Source organism: Anolis sagrei, chromosome 3, assembly GCF_037176765.1.
Source record: "Anolis sagrei isolate rAnoSag1 chromosome 3, rAnoSag1.mat, whole genome shotgun sequence".
In the NCBI taxonomy this organism is placed as follows: Eukaryota; Metazoa; Chordata; class Lepidosauria; order Squamata; family Dactyloidae; genus Anolis; species Anolis sagrei.
Genome location: NC_090023.1, coordinates 85,676,178 through 85,695,232, shown reverse-complemented (window position 1 = coordinate 85,695,232; position 19,055 = coordinate 85,676,178). Strand labels below are relative to the sequence as shown.

The 19,055-nt window shown below is 40.0% G+C and overlaps 1 long non-coding RNA gene across 2 annotated transcripts; it reads right to left on the bottom strand.

The window, feature by feature from the left end:
- Window positions 1-1,037: 1,037 nt before the first annotated feature.
- Window positions 1,038-18,569, bottom strand: LOC137096725 (uncharacterized). Of its 2 annotated transcripts, none has more exons than XR_010909662.1 (3): window positions 18,511-18,569; window positions 13,104-13,202; window positions 1,038-1,455 (listed from the first exon to the last, which is right to left on the bottom strand). It is a non-coding gene; the product is annotated as an uncharacterized lncRNA (long non-coding RNA). The 2 variants fall into 2 exon arrangements; XR_010909663.1 differs by lacking the exon at window positions 18,511-18,569 and adding an exon at window positions 17,503-18,413.
- Window positions 18,570-19,055: the final 486 nt, after the last annotated feature.

The following is a 19,055-nucleotide window of genomic DNA, read 5'->3' as shown; positions in this document are numbered from 1 at the left end:
TGCTCGATCAGAGACGGCCCGAGATTTCCTCCATTTGCGCTCTAGCCCCCTTCTCGTATGCTTCATCACAGCCAACTCCCTGGTGAACCAGGGAGATGGCCTGTCACGACGCAACGAGATGGGGCGTTCGGGAGCGATTGTATCTAACGCCCTGGACATCTCCCCATTATAGAGAGTTACCAAGGCGTCGATAGAATCGCCAGGCTCCAAGGCAGGAAGAACCCCAAGATTCCTCAGGAATCCGTCCGGATCCATCAGTCTCCTAGGGCGGACCATTTTAATCTGTCCTCCACCCCTGCGGAGGTTAAGAGTCGCGGCAAGTCTAAAAGTGATTAGATAATGATCAGACCATGACACCGGAAGGATGTTTTGATCTTCCACTCTGATCATTTCGTTGTCCGCCACGAAAACAAGGTCGAGAGTATGTCCAGCTTGATGAGTGGGGCCAGATATTATCTGTGACAGTCCTATGGTCGTCATGGTGGTCATAAAGTCCTGAGCTGCGCCAGATAGGGTGGTCTCAGCGTGGATGTTAAAATCTCCCAACACCACCAGGCGCTGGGAAACCAAGGCCGAATTGGAGACCACCTCCGCTAGCTCAGATAGGGAGGCTGCTGGGTCGCGGGGTGGGCGGTACACCAGCAGGAACCCCACACTGTCACGGCTCCCCACTTTCAGGTGGACACACTCGAACCCAGAAGCCTGCGGAACAGCACATCTGATCACGGCGATGGATTGCCGAAAGACTACTGCGACCCCTCCTCCCCGCCCCCCTTGTCTAGCCTGCTGATGCACTCCAAAACCTGGTGGGCACAGCTGAGAGAGATTTACTCCCCCCAGCTCGTCCAACCAGGTCTCGGTAATGCATGCCAGATCCGCCCTCTCATCCAGGATCAGGTCCTGGATGGCCGCAGTCTTACCATTAACGGATCTGGCATTAATCAGCAGGACCTTTAGACCAAGGGGGCTGCCATGGTGCCTACCACTACCTACCTTCTCCAGGGTCGCAAGGACTCTGTTGCGCTTCTCCCTGTTTTCTGTTGATGACAGGGAATCAGGGAACACATGTATTTTACTGTATAATTTTCCTACTATATGAATAGTCCATTTTCCATCTTTTTACACCGTGTTGTTTGTTTTGAGCCAACGAGATATTTATTTGAAGAGAGAAATTAGAAACAAAGAAAGCAGTATAGGTAAATAGCATGGAAGAGCAAATATGCTTTTGCTGAAATGTTTACATTTCATCCTCAAATGAATCCAATATTTATAACTGAAATGTAATAATAATTTCAAAAGTAGGCTTTGATTCAAGAATGGAACTAAAACAGTTATACAATATGACAGGATTACATCAGATTGTTTAAAGTTACATGCATTTTGTGGTTTCCCCTAGTTGTGTTGTTTTGCTTCTGCTGCTTCTGCTGTTCAAGTTGTTTCTGATGAATGGTGACTCTAAAATGAACAGAAAAAGTGGAGTATAAACAAACAACAAAAATACAATACTCACTGGAACAACAACTTACTATGGGGGTTCCATGGCAAGATTTGTTCAGAGAGGGGTTTCCTTTGTGTGAAGTCTCGGCCTAGTTTTTACCCCTCTGTTTATTTCCGTGGAGGTGGACTGTTCCATTCTGCTAAGTTTTAGAGTAGGAGCTTAGGATCCCCCTAGAGGCCGAGCTCTGTTGGTTCAGCCCATTCTGGCTCAGAGCCTGGTGGAAGGATCTTTCATTCCATTCTAATTGGACATAGCTGGTAGTAGTTAGCCAGAAAGTGTCTGGTCTGGCTTAGCAGTCTGAACAGGCCATCCTTAGCACATATTTGCCTCATAGATTAGAATGTATTTGCCTTAGAGTCTATAGATTATAGTATATGTTATAAAGAATTCATCTGTATTTGCCATATAGATTAGATAGTACATGCCCCAGAGTTTATAGAGAGTGCTTACCTCATAGAAAATATAGTTGTTGTTACCTCAAAGCACATACCACCATTATACCTCATAGCCTCCTGTTATCTATATTTACCCCAGTTATACCTTATACCTGTTCCTTACTATTCTAATTTTATACCATCAAATTTCAAACTGCACCTTTGTATACCTTATTTTTATTCACCTTGATTGTTCAGTAAACTTCATTGGTTAATTTTAGTCTTGTCTCTAGAGTTTTATTTTGGAGATATTAAAGTATATTTAGGGCATACCGATGATCACTGGGAAAATAGCCGGACACATATAGTTTTCTCTTCATCTTCCCGGTGTGCCATCATACTTTGCATTCCCCTGAGCTTGCAATGGTGTAACTTGCCCAAAGCCACTCAGTGAGTTTCCATGCCTGAACAGGGCTTTGAGCCCTATTCTCCAGAGCTATATCTCAAAACTTAAATCATTACACCAAGCAGAATCCCTACATTATCAGATGCCCCCTTATCTTTCTACCACACTGTTATATTGACATTGCAGGGATATTAAACACACACACACACAAGTGTGGCTTCCAAAGGCCTCATATAAACTGCATTATATAATCTGTGTAGATGGGGCCAAATATATTACACTGGCACAGTTCTTAATCTTTTAATTGCACAAGATGTACAAATATGTGACTTGAAGAATTAAAACATTCATATGCAAAGGGTGTTGGATATATCGTGGTATATAAACATTATGTGCAATCTAAGTGCAAGAGGTGGTTCCATTTTAAAGAAAAGAAGACCTAAAATGACTAAAAGGGGACTATTATAGTTTGGCACTACCTTATCACAATGGTGGGATTGCATGCTCCTGTGGAGCAAGAGGTTATACTAATGGTAGCAGTGTTGCTAGTTGTACCTCCTATGTCAGACAGGAATGGGCTGAAGAGTGAGACTAAACATGCCAAACTGCTAGTGGGTTGCAGCAGAAGTATGGTATGACACTGGCAGATGATTTTTCAGAGACACTAGCAGTAGCACTGTAGTTATTAGTTGCTTTACTATACAGTTGTTAGTATTGTGCAGATGGAAGCATGGTAACCCCCTTTTTGAATATCCTTTATCATGAAAATCCAATGATGAGACAATCCAAAGTAAAACAAGAGATAATGCCAGAAAATAATGCTGCCAGGTTGGAAGGTAGCCAACAAGCGTCTCTGGTACAGTAGAGAACATCTATGAGTAGTTTTGTGGCTAATGAAGCAATTGGACTTGAGCTGAAAAGACATTCAGCTGTAGACTTAACTGACTTGACAGCAGTTAACAACAACAACAACAACAACAACAAAACAGAAAAAAGTATGTTTTGAAGATATCATGATATGACATAACTCATTAGAAAAGAAGATAATGCTAGGTAAAGTTGAAGGCAATAGTAAAAGAGGAAGATTATTATACTACAGTATATAGACAATCACTCATGATTGAATATGATTTTCCCCCAAGGGTAAAGTTTTGGTGGTGGGTCTGTAAGTGACTGTGGAGACCTATCCTGGGTTAGCATGGTCTTTCACAACAAAGGCATAGATTTCCAAATAGAAGGTGGTCCTTACAAAAATTTGCTTGACACACCTTCCTCTTGCCACATTTATCTCCTTCTCCCTCTATTCGTGCCTCTTCAAAATCCACAGCACTGTTGGTGCTAACCTCTAGTTAGAATGCTCAAGGACAAGGGCTTTCCAGTTTTCAGCGTTTATCCCATATTTTTAAAGGTTTAGCCTTAAACCCATCTTTAAATCTCTTTTGCTGTCCATTAATATTCTGTTTTCTTTTCTTCGGCTGAGAACAAAGTAACTGCTTTGGGAGATGGTAATCAGGCATTCAGACAAAGTAACCAGTCCAGTGCAGTTGATGGTGGAGAATCATAGCTTCAGTGCTGGCGATCTTTGCTTCTTCCAAAACATTGATGTTCGTCCGCTTGTCTTCCCAGGAGATTTGCAGAACTTTTAGGAGGATATGCAGATTAAATCTTTTCAGTAGTCGAGAGTGATGTTTGTAAACTGTCTGTATTTGCAGATATACAATAAAGTTGAAAGGACAATAACTTTATAAACAAGCATCTTGGTATCCCTACAAATGCCCTGATCCTCAAACACTGTCTGCTCCATTTTAAAAAGTGCTGCTCTTGCAGAGCTCAGATTGTGTTGTATTTCAGTGTCAATGTTGATGTTTGTGGAGAGGAGGCTGCCTAGGTAAAAGAGGAATATCAATACCACTCAGGATGATTGGTTTACTGTTCTGAGGTTCTGGAGCTCTTTCATTCATAGAGTTATGACAAGTTGAAACCAAATTGACAATAATAATAATCATCAACAACTCAATTAAAACACTCTAGCATTTTTATAAGTTCAGCTCTGGAATTTAAATTTCATAATAAAGATCACAAGTGTGTTGGGGGTTTTGTGAAAGGTTGTCAAATCTGTTATGATTTTGGAGAGCAAGGGATGGCAATATATGCAAATGAACAAAGGTTAAACCTTCTACCCTCTGCTGGTGATGATAGCAAAATGTAATTCTGTACACAACAGGAGAATTTCCCATTAGATGCTAGCCTGAATCCCTATGGAAGTGACAAAAGGTACCATCTGCTTTATGGGCTTTAGGAGGTTTATTATCCAAAACAGAGTAAGATTTGCAAAAAAGCAAGACAGATCACAGAACCAGAGATAATGAAAAGACAGTAGGATAGGAAGTTTGGTAAAGCCTTCAGTTAAAGAAATCTTCAAGACTGAAATAATGCTATCAGTTAAAGCTACGCAACAGATGCCACTTTAATGGAATAACAGATAAACCAGCTTTGTGTTTGCTAGCACTGGCAGAAAGGACAGAAATGTTTTCCTGATTTCTGTCTGAGTGAAGAAAAGAAGAACAGCAAGGTAATTAAGGATAGTGTTATTAAAAAGGTAGCAATATACATGGTTTAAATGGGGCATCTGAATCTGGAGAACCCGTTGCCTCACACTGTGCATCACCCGATTGACCACTGGCTCCATCACATGGGGGAAGCATCTGTCACATGTCTCCCCCCCCCCCCATTGTAGCAGAGGCAACACGGGAGGTTTTCCGTGTTGTTGCAGTGGCTTCATATGCCCCTTCCTCTATCATTTCACTATGGAGCCCAGCAGGAAGTAGATGTGCATCATGTAATGGGCTCCTTGGCAAATCAGCCCATCTGATGAGGTTGTAAGTCATACTGGATCAGGTTATTAGTGGATCCTAATCATGTTGGCTATGTGCCACTTCCATGGTCTTAATCATTGTAGGTGAGTAGAGGAAAAGAGTGGGAAAGGCTAGAATGTGGGTTTTCCATAGGCATCCATTAGCCACGGCAGAAAACAAAATGATGGAAAGAATACTGTATATTCCGGCATATAAGACGACTGGGCGTATAAGACGACCCCCAACTTTTCCAGTTAAAATATAGAGTTTGGTATATACTCGCCGTATAAGACCACCCCTCTTCCATCGCACACCAAATAAAAATTAAAAAATAAAAACATCAGATTTGATTTCAAATCCAAGACTATCAAAGCAGTATCCAGCTCTTCGGCTTAGAAATGGAGATGAGTGCCAACCCCCAGAGCCGGACACGACTGGACTTAACGTCAGGAGAAAACCTTTACCTCACCTGTAAACTCCTGTATGTTTATTATTTATTTAACAGTTGTGGGTCCATGGAGTGTAATAAAGTTCTATAAATTTTTACCTTACCTTACCTAGAGTGAGACCAGGGCTGGGTCCAATGTCCTTTCCCCAACAACAACAACAACAACAACAATAATGGAAATCTAGAATTGGAAGGGACTCCAATGGCCATCCAGTCTAACCCTAATTCTGCCAGACAGGAACACATGTCCAAGCCCTCCCAACAGATGGTCATCCTGTTCTACTTAATAATAGCAATAATAACAATAATAGCAATAACAACAACAATAATAGAAGGGACCTCAATGACCATTCAGTCCAACCCCATTCCTGCCAGGCAGGAAGACACAATGCAAGCCTTCATAACAGGTGGCCATACAACTCTGCTTAACAATAACAACAACAACAGAACACTAGAGTTGGGACTCCAATGGCCATCCATTCCAACCCACTCACTCCTGCCAGGCAGGAAGACACAATGCAAGCCTCCCCAACAGGTGGCCATCCAGTTCTAGTTACCATATATACTCGAGTATAAGCTGACCCGAATATAAGCTGAGGCACTTAATTTTACGATCAAAAACTGGGAAAATTTATTGACTCGAGTATAAGTCAGGGGAGGGAAATGCAGCAGCTAGTGGTAAGCTGAGGGGGCAGAAGTTGTCAGAAAGCCATCTTGTGCAGCTTCCAAAACCCAACACGTGAGAACATTTTGCACTGCAGCCAGATATTTCCAAGGTCATGCCCAAAGGGTTTGATGAATATACCCTTTTTGAGATAGATCTAAATCAGGCATGGGCAAACTGTAGCCCTCCAGGTGTTTTGGACTTCAACTCCCACAATTCCTAACAGTCAGTATTTGAGAACACAGAAATGCTGGACCACTCTCACAACCACCATGTCAGACTCCACAGAGAAGCCATTGAAATACACAAGCAGCATGTGGACAATTTCAACAGAAAGGAGGAAACCATGAAAATGAACAAAATCTGGCTACCAGTATTTAAAAAACTCCTCTAAAATCAGGACAGTAAATAAAAAACAACACTCAAAATCAGGGGAAATCCAGACAATAAAAAATCAGGACCAACTAACACCTCCCAACAAAGGATTCCCCCAGGCAGGAAGCAGCCAGGCTTTGAAGCTGCAAGGCCATTCAATGCTAATCAAGGTAGCCAATGGCAACATTCCCACTTGCCTCAAGCAGACAAGAGTTCTTTCTCCCACCCTGGACTTTCCACAGATATATAAACCCCACTTGCCATGTTTCCAACAGACCTCAAAACCTCCAAGGATGCCTGGCATAGATCTGGACAAAACATCAGGAGAGGACACTTCTGGAACATGGCTATACAGTCTGGAAAACTCACAGCAACCCAGCCAGTAGCTGTTAGGAATTGTGAGAGTTGAAATTCAAAACAATCTGATAGAAAACTGGGACTTGTAGTTTGATATGGTACTGGCTCTCTTAAACAGGGAAGGCTAAGGACCTTGTAAAACTACAACTCCTGTGATTCCATGGCACTGAATCTGTGGCAGTTTTTTTTGGGGGGGGGGATTCCCCTTTAAGAGTAGATGGCCCTTGCACTGGGACTTCCCCTTTAAGGTTGCCTCCTTCTTGGCTGCAGAGACAAAACAAAACAGGGGAAAGAGACCTTTTTCTTCCTCCCTCTGCAGGCTATTTAAAACTTTTAAAACTTAAGAGCGGCTGTTCTTTCAGAGGGAGCTGAGCACAGAGACAGGAAAGAAACCCCAAAGAGGGGAGGGAGAAAGAAGAAGTTTCTGCACCAGGACTTTCTCGGAGGTGCCTTTGTTTGGACTCTCCTTGAGTAGCACTGTTGGAGGAAGGAGAGGAGAGGGAGAAAGAGGCCTCTTCTGCCCCTTTTTCCTTCAGGAGGAGGATGGGGAGGAGGAGGAGTGGCAGCAGCTGCGCTGCTTGGGGATGGCGAGGGGGGAGGAGGAGGATCGGCAGGTCTGCCGGGAGTGCTGGCCAACTGAGCTGCGATACCAGCAGGCTCCCTTTGGCCTCTAATGGCTGCTCGCGTCCCTCGCTCTCGGCATCCTCAAGTGGTGGAACTTATAGCCGGCACACAAGACGACCCCCCCCCCACTTTTAAGATGACTTTCTTGACTTAGAAAGTCGTCTAGTATGCTGATTTTTACGGTAGATCTTTCCATCTCAGAGTCTTCTTATATTTTTATATTTCTATTATTAACAATAGGAATGTGTGGATGGAAAAAGCTGAATTACTGCTATTCCATTACGTTTTTGAGCTCCATGAGCCATTCCTTTCTCCCTGTTGAGCTGACTTGTTATCGGAGCCCATATATTTTGCAGGTCTTCAGAGCTTCAAAGAAAAAGACAAGGTGCATATGAGCAATATCAAATGCATATTCTTGTCTGAGGTCTACGTGAACTGAAAGAATGTAGACAGGGACTGGTAGTTGTTCACGATTATGTTTTCAGGGTCTGACACTGTAGCCATAACATCAGAAGGAAAGGTACTGGTTACGTATATTACTGTTACAGCATTTTTAGCATAGCACAAATGGCAGAGCTCAGCCATACAATACAGGTAATCAGAGAGATGACCACCATTGTTAAAATGGATTTAATTACTTTAAATTAATGGGTCTATTCTAGTTGAGATTTGCAGTTGTAGTTTGAAGGGGAAATGAGCACGATTTTGCATGGTTTAATCCACGAAAATGCTTGTTTAATTGTGTATCTTAGTCTTTGGAATGTTTTTTAAAAACCCCAAACAACCCAACACTATAAGATTACATAGTATATTTTGGAAATGCGAGAAAAATGTTGGGACATTTTGTTGTATGTGGTGATCTTGTAAAAAGACCCAGAAATATTGGACTCAGAAACACATGATGATAGAAGATATTGTAAAGGTTAAAATTACAAACCTGAACTGTATTTGTCAGGGATAAATTAGACCAATGGAAGATTAGTATTCTATATAATCATAGCCATGAGAATAATCTATGCCCAGAAATGGAAAGAACCAGATATACTGACACAAGAAGATTGGCTGATGAAGATATGTGAATTAGATGGACAAATTGACAGTGTTGATTAAGGATAAATCCTTGACTAAATTTAAGAAGGACTAGGACATATTTATTACTTTTATACAGCAAAGATGGGTACAATATTCAATTATTGGTTTTATGACATAGAAGAGTGTTATGAAAAGTAGAAAGGTATAAATAGGTAAAGATAAAGGTGTTCTTCTGACATTAAGTCCAGTCATGTCTGGCTCTGGGGGTTGGTGCTCATCTCCATTTCTAAGCCGAAGAGCAAGGTCATGTGGCCCGCATGACTGTATTGAGCACCGTTATCTTCCTGCCGGAGTGGTATCTATTGATCTACTCACATTTGCATATTTTTGTACTGCTACGTTGGCAGAAGCTGAGGCTGACAGCAGGAGCTCATGCCACTCCCTGGATTCGAACCTGTGACCTTTCGGTCAACAAGTTCAGCAGCTCAGCGGTTTAACCCACTGTATAGTGTTACTTTAAAGAAACCAACAAATAAGAAGATAAAATTAACAGACAATGAGTGGAAGTCTTATAAATTACTTCAGTAGATGTTTGTTTGAGATGTGTATAGGCTGTATGTTATAGGTAAAGGTGTGTTAGGTACTTTTGAATATAATTAAAATGATTTTTATGGTAGTTTTAATTTTGTTATGTGTTGTTGTATTTTATGTTTTTAAATTGTATTTCAGAATAAATCTCACTTATAAAAAAATACTTAATATATATTGTTCCTTATGGCAGACTGGGGAATGGGCTACTTAGCAAGGATTGAACAATGGTTATTTACCTGCTAGGAGCCTGTACATGACCAGATGATGCTTAGAAATAAAAACTTCTATCAAGTATTTTAGCCTGATGAAATTTTTCATGGCATATGTCCTTTACAATAGCAACTTAAAAGCCTTAGAAAACAATATTAGATTGTAAAGTTGGCCCTCTATAGTTGTGGGCTTGATTTTTCTGGATTTGATTATTCATGGATTTGAATAAAATGATCTTTTGGAGAATTTCAAGGTCCTCAGTGCAATAGAGTCATGCTGGAGTACCTAGAGATTTTAGAAAAACCTCTTTTGTAATTACTACATCTTCCAGTGCAGAAATTAACCACAGAGTAATGATGGATGACCTATGACCTCATCACACGTGAAAAAGTAAGCATCATAGGATGCTTCTGCCCCAATTCACTCACATGAATTGTGAGTGAATTGCCCATCAAACAAGGTAGGCTGACTTCTGGGGCTCCATGAATGAACTGGGATGGCAGCACTGTAGGACGCTGCACCGCCAACATAGTAGCCTCCCCGTGTTCCATTAGGAACAACAGGAAGACAGCAGGATTAAGCTGCATGATGACGCTTCCCTGCATGTTATGGGGAAGCATTGGCTGCCATCTGGGGAGCCAGGATTGCTCCGCTGCTGCCCTGATTCGCCATTGAGGCTGGCAAATCGCAACGCTGGATTTCATCTATGTGATGAAGTCCATAGATAGTTCTAATAAGGTATTCCTTCAGATAAAAAATTGAAATTTTTTAATTCATGGTTTTTCATTTTTCAGGGGTCTTGTTCAATGGTTTTTGGGTTCTGGTTTGTCAGGATGGGGGACAGAAAGGCATGACTTGCTCTAAATGCAATTATATTCTTGATTCACCACCATGGTTTACTAATCTATTCTTATGAGGCAAGGAAAAGCAATTCAATTTCAGTTTAGGCATTTATTTATTCAATTAACATCTTAAATAATTTTCAATATTATACTTTAATGATATTTTAATGATAATCTTATGTATGGTTTTTATACATAGTTTATTTATGTTAATGATATAAACTGCCTCGAGTCCCAGTTATTTAGGAAAAGACAGGCTATAAAAGATGATGATGATAGAATCTACCTTTCAAATAATGCTGTATCTGTTTTAAACTATTGTAAATAACTGTACAATAGTGATACAAACTCATAACTACTTAAAATTCACAAATGAATGAATAAATACATTATTGCAGGGATATTTTTTTCATCCGGGAGCAGTATTTAAAAATGATAGGCATCACCTGTTGTCTGAAATTGCAACATTTTTACCTCTTAACAGCCTTATTTCTGTGTATGTGTAAATTCAGTCTTACATTTTATTGTAGTGGTCATACATTTCTCTTTTAAATACACCTCTGATAATGTTCTTTAGAGCAAAAGGGCACACAAAAAATACAGCATGACTTGTTCGTTATGCAGTTTTTAAAAATATCTTCTAGAACTCTACTCTACTGTGGTGTATCCTGATGAAAACAGAATGACATTTTGAACCCCGGCAATTGCTTTTGAACAATTTAGATCCACATTTAAGAGCAGATTAAAAGGAACATTGCAGTAGCAATGTTTTTGATTCCTGGTTTTTGTGATATCCCTGAGAGTTATGTGAAAGAGAAGCTCATGCATATTTCTAAAGAGAAAATACGATTTTTAAAGAAAACACGATCACTTCTCAGATTTGTAGTCCACAAATACATCTTCAGCCTTGGTTTTGAGTTGATGAAAAGAAATGTGCTTGCTAAAGCAGTTTCAAAAGCTAAAACGAAGCCTTGCTTGCATTTTTATAATAAAGTTGTTATAGACTTTGTATTTAAAATGCCAGTTTAAATTGAAACTTCCTATGAATCAGTTGTCAGATGAGTTTGCTGCAAGATTGACACTAAGCATGACAGGTTGCAGCCTGAAGAGAACATTTTATTTAAGTTATGATTGACTGACAAAGGTTTCAGCATAAGTTTGGTTTCACTACTTTAGTACCGCAGCTCAGCAAGGTCTGAAGCATTGCAGCAATCTGTTGGCAAAGAACATGATGTTACAACTGGACCAAATGCTGGTGTGGAGATAGGAAAGCTAGGGATTTGTACCTTGATCAAAAATCTAATGTTAAGACACATGATCTGATTGACACATCAGATGGTCTCTTAAGAAATCTATTCTGCCAATCAGTTGGTTTTACTTCTAAATAACAAGTTTTCAGTCAAATGTAAAGAGAAGAAAGCCTCCTCCTCCTCTTATATGACCATAGCAAAAAGATAGATCAGGACATTCTACAGGAGGCAGCAACCGGATTTAAAGTGGATAGATGCTCTAGTGTGATGAGGTCCTTAATCCCACAATGTTTCTACAATCAAAGTATAACTAGAGTGATATACTATAGTTATACTTTGATTGTAGAAACATTGTGGGATTAAGGACCTCATCACACTAGAGCATCTACCAACTCTAAATCCGGTTGCTGCTTCATGTAGAATTCTGGATTTTGTAGTTTAGGGAGGGGCCTTTAATCTGCTCAGTCAGAGGTCTTGGGCCTCACTCACTGAACTACAAACCCCAGAAATCTGCAGGAGGCAGAAACTGGATTTAAAGTGGTTAGATGCTCTATTGTGGTAATTTTAACAAGATCTAGGATTTCTGTATACTATAAATTGAAGTAACACCATGAAATAAGAGATCAGACAACAAAATATGGAATAAAGGACCATTTATTGACCTATTTAAACTGCAATCTTGTGCAGTAAAACTAACCTGGAGGGAGCAACAAAGAAATAGGTCATGATGGAGGAATAGGTATCACCCAATGATTACCTCCTTGTCTACCTTTGGATGAACACCTTACCCCAGGGGCAGTCCACTTAATGGCTTGCTGGCCTGAAGGGTCATTACTGGAAGGCCATTCTAGAGGCACTCCTTCCTGAGCCCCAGAACTCTATAAGAGAAAGCAGGAACGTTCTGGTCCAGCCCCCAGGGGAAAAATCTCAAGATGCTCGCCCCCAAGCCCCAGAACTTAGAGGGGCCAGCCCAGGTATCTCCCTTCACCCTCAAATTGAGGGTGCAAAGATGAACACCAACAGTGCCCTCTCCCCGGTTCCTGCCACAGGAAGGCACAGGTGTCTCAATACCCTGCTTCAGATCTCTTATAAAACTTTTGTTGCCTGTAGTAGACAGGTGCACACTATCAGGTCTGAAAAGCTCAGGCTTTCCAAAAACAATCTCAGGGTGCTGCAAAAACTGGCCACCATCCTTGCACATTGCATTACACAACTCTCTGTTCACTTTGAGTCTGGCTAGGTCTAATGAACAGGGATTGTCCTCCCCCCTCCAAACCAGATGAGCATCTGAAGCAGGAGGGAGGGGCCAGCTGCTTAACCTCCTGTCCTGGCCCCTCCTACCTGCTGTAATGTGAACTGGTCTCTCACGGGAGTTTCCTTTGACTGTTGGTAAGGCTTATATCCCATTAATCCCATTCTTTCTCCAAAGAGTACTAAATACTAATTTAAAAGGAATGTTGATGGGATTTAAAAACAGAGCTTGGAAAAGTTGCTTTAGAAACAATGCATCTCACAGAATTCTTCAGTCAGGCCACATATTCTCTTAGCCTAACTTTCTTACAACATGGAAAATGTACCTTTTGAACCAAAAGCATTCTCTGAGAGCCATTTCTGTGACCTTTCTGTGGAGATCCTTAGTGATCTTTGAAGAAAAATGATTCCAAGTTCCAGATGATCTGTAATATAGATATGACCAAAGATTTGTTTGGGGCCAATGAATTTGGGAACAAAAAATAATAGTATTACCTCTATTCCTTATCAATGCTTCTTTAATAAAGTAAAGGAAAATACAGTCATATTCAGAATGTCTGTCTACATTCCCCAGTCTATTTGATAATGGTTGAGAGAAGTAGGAGAACTACACATTACAGTAGACTCACCCATGAGGATGCCAGATAAAAGTAGTTTCTGGTTGCTTGAGAATTAGTATTAAAATAGTCCTAAGTATTACTATACCTCATACTATACCATACCATAAACTCTGTATTGACTTGATACTAATATTGAAATATAGTAATTAAAAGCAAATTAAGACAAATAATGACAAATGTAATTTAGTGGAACAAAGTTATACTCTACTATACCTGTATTTTAATGTTTATTTAAAATATTATTTCTTTAATATTTTTGCCCATTGCTTAAGAGTTCTATTTGCCTGCATTCCGATTAACTGATAGTCTACTGTACTAGTGAGGCACGTGAAAACAGACATGTGCTAATAGCAACTGAATGTTTCTCAAAACACCTAGATTGATCCTATGTGAGCTGGGTGGGATGGGATGATAGCCTTTCTCTTTCATCAGCTTCGGCCCTTGAATAGGAAGCAAATGGATGCTTGTACATAAGCAGGATAAAGCCCTAAAATCTTTATTTTCACTTTTCATTTCAGATTGTTTTCAGAAGTCTGTTGTACAATAAATTTGGCAATCTATTCATTCATTATGTGAGATGATTGAACTCTAGGTTGTCCTGTATTTTAGGTGAAAGGTGAACCATATTGTTGAGGTGCCAAGGATCTCTTGTTGTTGTTGGGGATTGTATTATATCTATTATTTGTATGTTGCTGTGTTTCTTATTTAGTAAATTACAACATCTTAACACCTGATGAAGACATTGCGAAACAAGGGAAACAACCCGGGAGACCTTGTTGTGTGTCACTGTCACTGATGTTGTTTATGGAAGAAGATATTTCGACAACATAGAAAGTGTTATTTTGTGCCACTGTGCCGGATATTGTTTAACTGTTATTTTGGAAGCTCTAAGTTCATTGTGTTGACAAAATATTGATAAACCATGTGTCACTGTTGTTTATGGAAGAAGATATTTCAACAACATAGAAAGTGTTATTTTGTGTCACTGTGCCTGACATTATTTAATTGTGATTTTGGAAGCTCTAGTTTTACTGTGTTAACAAAGTATTGAAAAATTATCTTCCAATTATAAACAGTCTTTAATTAATCGTGTGAATGTTCTCATGTTACATTCAATGTAGAAATTCTTAGAATATAGAAATTGTGATTTGCAATCTACAGTTTTTGTAAGTGCCAAGGATCTCTTCAGGCAGGCAAGCTGGAGCTTTCAACAACTGCATCATTATGGCTCCCTCCCTCCCCATTTAATTATTTCTGGAACTACCGATTTTCTTTGTTAATGTCACTGACACTTAGACAAAGAAGGTGCAGCCACCTGCTACGTCCTTCAAGCAGGATGCCGGACACCTGCAGTGCTTCCTTTGGAGGTGGTTGACAAGAGATAACATTAAAACTGGCATTATCTCATATATTTTGCTGTTGGAAAAGGAAACCAGGGATGTGACTTTTTGTAAAATGTTAACATTTCATGCCGGTGTGACTTTTCATCAAAAAATCCTCCCCCACAAGTAAGTAAAATTCTCTGAAGGCATTCAGAGGGTAGGCTGTGGCAGTCAAATGCATAGCATTTCATTCAGACTTTGAACAAAACAATACACAGATATACAAATATATGGTGGGCTGAAAGTGATACATGTATTTATAACTGCAGCCTCACCCCCCCCCCCCACCATTTTTCTCACCTCCCTTTTTCACTTAAGTTAAACTATTGGCTCATTCTCTTCTTTTTTTTTCCTCCTTACTCCTGTGCCACCCACTGCATCTGTCATCCAAGGAAAAGCTAATAAGTATGTGCCAACCGTAAAAGAGACAAGATTCACACTCAAGCTGAGGAAAACTATCTTTGGTTCCCAAGCAGCAGCATTTTTAAGGACTATATAATTAGTGGAAAGTTATTGAAAAATTGTCACTATACCCTGTTTAGTGAGTTGGGAAACAAGTGCATGGTGGGAAGTGAGGGGAGGAAGAAAGAAACAATGATATTAAAGTTCACGGAAATTTAGGCATATCTGTGTTCTGAATGGCAATATGTTGACAAGCAAGTCAAAACCAGAAAGCTCCTGTTAGTTGTTAACTTGCATATCTGGGACACTGACTAGGATTTATAGTCAACCATCTTTTGGAAGAACCATTGAGTATTATTTTTTTGCAATTAATTCCCATTTGGATTTTAGAGTTCTTTTGCAAAGATTATCACATGCTTCATACTATCTTTCTCACAATTTTTTAAAACTGTTTTTAGATGCTCTCACTTATGAAATTGGCAAATAGTTTCTCCTTTCATCATCATTCACATTAGAAATCAGGGTAATACCAGTTGTCAAAATTTCAATCTTAGTTTTCATATAAAGTACCTAATATTATTAAACAATTTTGTTCTGTTTTTCCCTAACTTAAGTGCTTTTTTAAAATACTGTGTGTTCTTTGAGAACATGTGGAAAAGCACACATATATATTGCATTTAGGAGTATATTTCTACAAGTTCGTGTGTGAAACTGAGTTTCCTTCATTACTTTGGGGAAATATGCTATTTTCATAAGAAAATATTATATTCTTATTGGAAAAAAATATAGAGTTGTACTAAATTTATTATACCACACAAGCATTCTCATGTGAATCTAGAGAATCCTAAAATTGTACAGTTGGAAGGGATCCCAAGAAACATTCCTTCCAGTGCAGGAATCCAAAGCTTGATTTATGTTATCTCATTAATTCATATCCCGCCTTTCTTCTGACACAGGACCCCGAGGCATCCTGTAACAAATGAAACCAGAGTGCAGATTGTGTGTTTTGTCATTCTGTGTTCTGTCACTCTAACTCAAATAGGGTTTTTTTTTTGTAGATCTAGTTAAGGTGAAAAAAACAAATAAATAGTTGAAATACCTTTTTAATAAGGAAAAGTAATTGTATTTGGGGCTTCTGTAATCACCTGAGTAACCTCTATGAAGCCAAGATTGATTGCTATTCTGAGTGTAGGTTTCACTGTAACTGTTGGTAGAACTTACTATCTTTTATCAGTTCTTTTGGATTCTTACTGTACTTTTCTTATATTTAATCTTCAAAATGTATTTATGTACACGATTCCATGAATGATAATAAACATCACAGACATGCTGCCTGCTTGTGGCTTTTATTGATCAGAATGGTTCTTTAGTATGTGATGATATGTGTGATTCCTGCCAATATTGCTTATATTTTCTATTACAGCTAGCCAGCATGCTGAAAAGAGTTGCTGCCAAGACTTATGTGGAGGAGACCTCATTGGAGGAAGATGAGGAGGTAAGACAGCCAGGATAACAAGATTCAGTTGAAGCCAGGGGAGCCTGGTACCTGGCAGTCCAGCCATGGCCCTGGCAGAGATGGAGCCTATTTTCTATCAAGTTAGCAGTAGGTCAGGGAAAAGGTGCACATAGATAGACAGATAGATAGAATTAAAATGTATAAATGTGATAAATACATGATTTACACATAACACACATGACATCCACACTACAACATGTAAGACATCATCCTGCCCACATCCTACACAAGGTTAACCCTTATCCCACATCCTCATGCACTTCATCTTGACTTCCATCCCTAGTCACTGTGGTACCTATAACATTACTTATTTACTTGAAGTTGGACTCAGTATCGCGTCTAATGGCCTTAACCATTTGGGGGGTGCGAATGGGTTCTATACCATATTTGTATCTTTGCTGTATATCTGAACTGGCTCAGACCAGAGTGGAATAACACCTTCCAAACCTGTGCACCATCTTGACTGACATATCTGACTGCTTGTAACTCTGACCCTTGGTTTCCAATTACTTTTTCTAGCAATCTTCTCTTGGTTCAGGATCCCAACCTTAGAGCCCTTCTACATTGACCAATAAAGCTGACCCAATAGGGATGTTCTGACCTTCAGCAGCAGCAGCAGCAGCAGCAGCAGCAGCAGCAGCAGGGAACCCCTACTGCCTGGTTTTGCCAAACATGGTTTGGCACCTCTGAGCAGGGGCCCTGCTTGCCACTTCTCTGTCTATGTCATGACTTGCTAGAATCACAACACGGACATGTACTTTTTCCTCAGGAGTGTAGTAACCTTCTGGTGGATCTCAGGACTCACAAAAGAGGCTGGGAGGTAGAGGTGAAATTCTGCAGGGCTGATTGCATTACACCAGTGGTCAGCATAGAGATGGCCTATGACTGCCTTGATCTCACTCCAGTTTGTCACTCTGGATAAGGTGGGATCTGGCTTGGCTTCCTCCTGCCGGTGCTGATGAACTTTAGGTGTGCTCATCTGGGTGCTCAACAGTCTCAAACAGGACAATTGCAATGGGAAGAACACAAAAAGTGAAGTTCAGTGACATGAAGAAATGCCAGAAACTTTTCCAATATCTTGAAATTCCGCCACAGTTGTGGGAAAGCTGGTCCTGAAAGAAATGAACTTCCTGCAAATAGTAATAATTATCCTCATCATTCTCCCAAGATCTCTCAGACTGACTGACAAACACCTTTATAAGCCCCACTATCCTGTTGCTGGGCTACCTTTGCTTCCATATTTTCATCTACAAAATGTTGAGGGAGTGCAAAGGTATCATGGGAAACCCTTTATGGGGAATGCTTTACCAAAAAATCAGTATATACTATTTCCATGATCTATGTACTTTGTGAAAAAGGGGGATAAAGTTGGTCGACATTATTTTTATTACTTGTTAATGCTGGGCCCATGTTGATTCTTAGTAACTATTATTTTCTATATGCATAAACACAGGCTGCCTAATAACGTGTCCCATGATGCTGCCTAAGAACAGCATAAGACTGACTAATGCTGTGGGTCCTTCTATGAAGGAAATAATAATGAGTGAAACTGCACTCTTAGCTTAGAAATAAATTCTATTTCTGAAAGTGGGAGAGTCAGGTAGGGTGTGGATGACCCCTGTGTTTCAAGGTACTGGTCATAAAAAGAGCTTGTCTCTAATTGCTTTTAAGATATGCTCTGAATTCATCAAATCATCTCACTTTGATTCCCACTCTCAGAGTGTTTATTTATCCTGCAGAAATCCTCCCCCCCCCCCCCCAGTCAGTCCTTGCTTGTGCAACTTGCCAATTGGACAAACTGATGGGCACAAACCTCAGTCTTATGGCTCCTTCCGTCTACCACTTCTCCTTCTTGAAGGACTCTTCTGCACCTTACCTGTATTCCAAGAATTACAAACAATTAGTAGTTCTAAAACTGGGGTGGAAAAATGTTGGAGTTTCATGGACCTCTGAGGGATGCTGGAGAACTGCAGACTTTGATATTATTTTGCTCCCAAATGCCATCAACACCCCCTAAGAACTTAGATGGTAATTTTAAACCACTTTGGGTTTTACACTTGGGGAAAGATAGCATATAATGCAATAAATAAATACATACTCAAAAACATTATTGTCACTTTATGGACCATTTTAAGCCCCAAAAATGTTTTTCTTCTCACAGGATGTGACATCCAAGATAAACCGGCCAGTGAATCTGAACCAGTTTTGGTCTTGCTGGATGGTCTGGACTTCATTCCACTTCTGCTGTTGAATGGAGATGGGCAGTGTAGTTGCCTCGGGGACTGGTCCATACTATTGCTCCTCTGGACTGGCATCAGATAAGTAGCACATCTACATCTTTGGACTAAATCATGATGG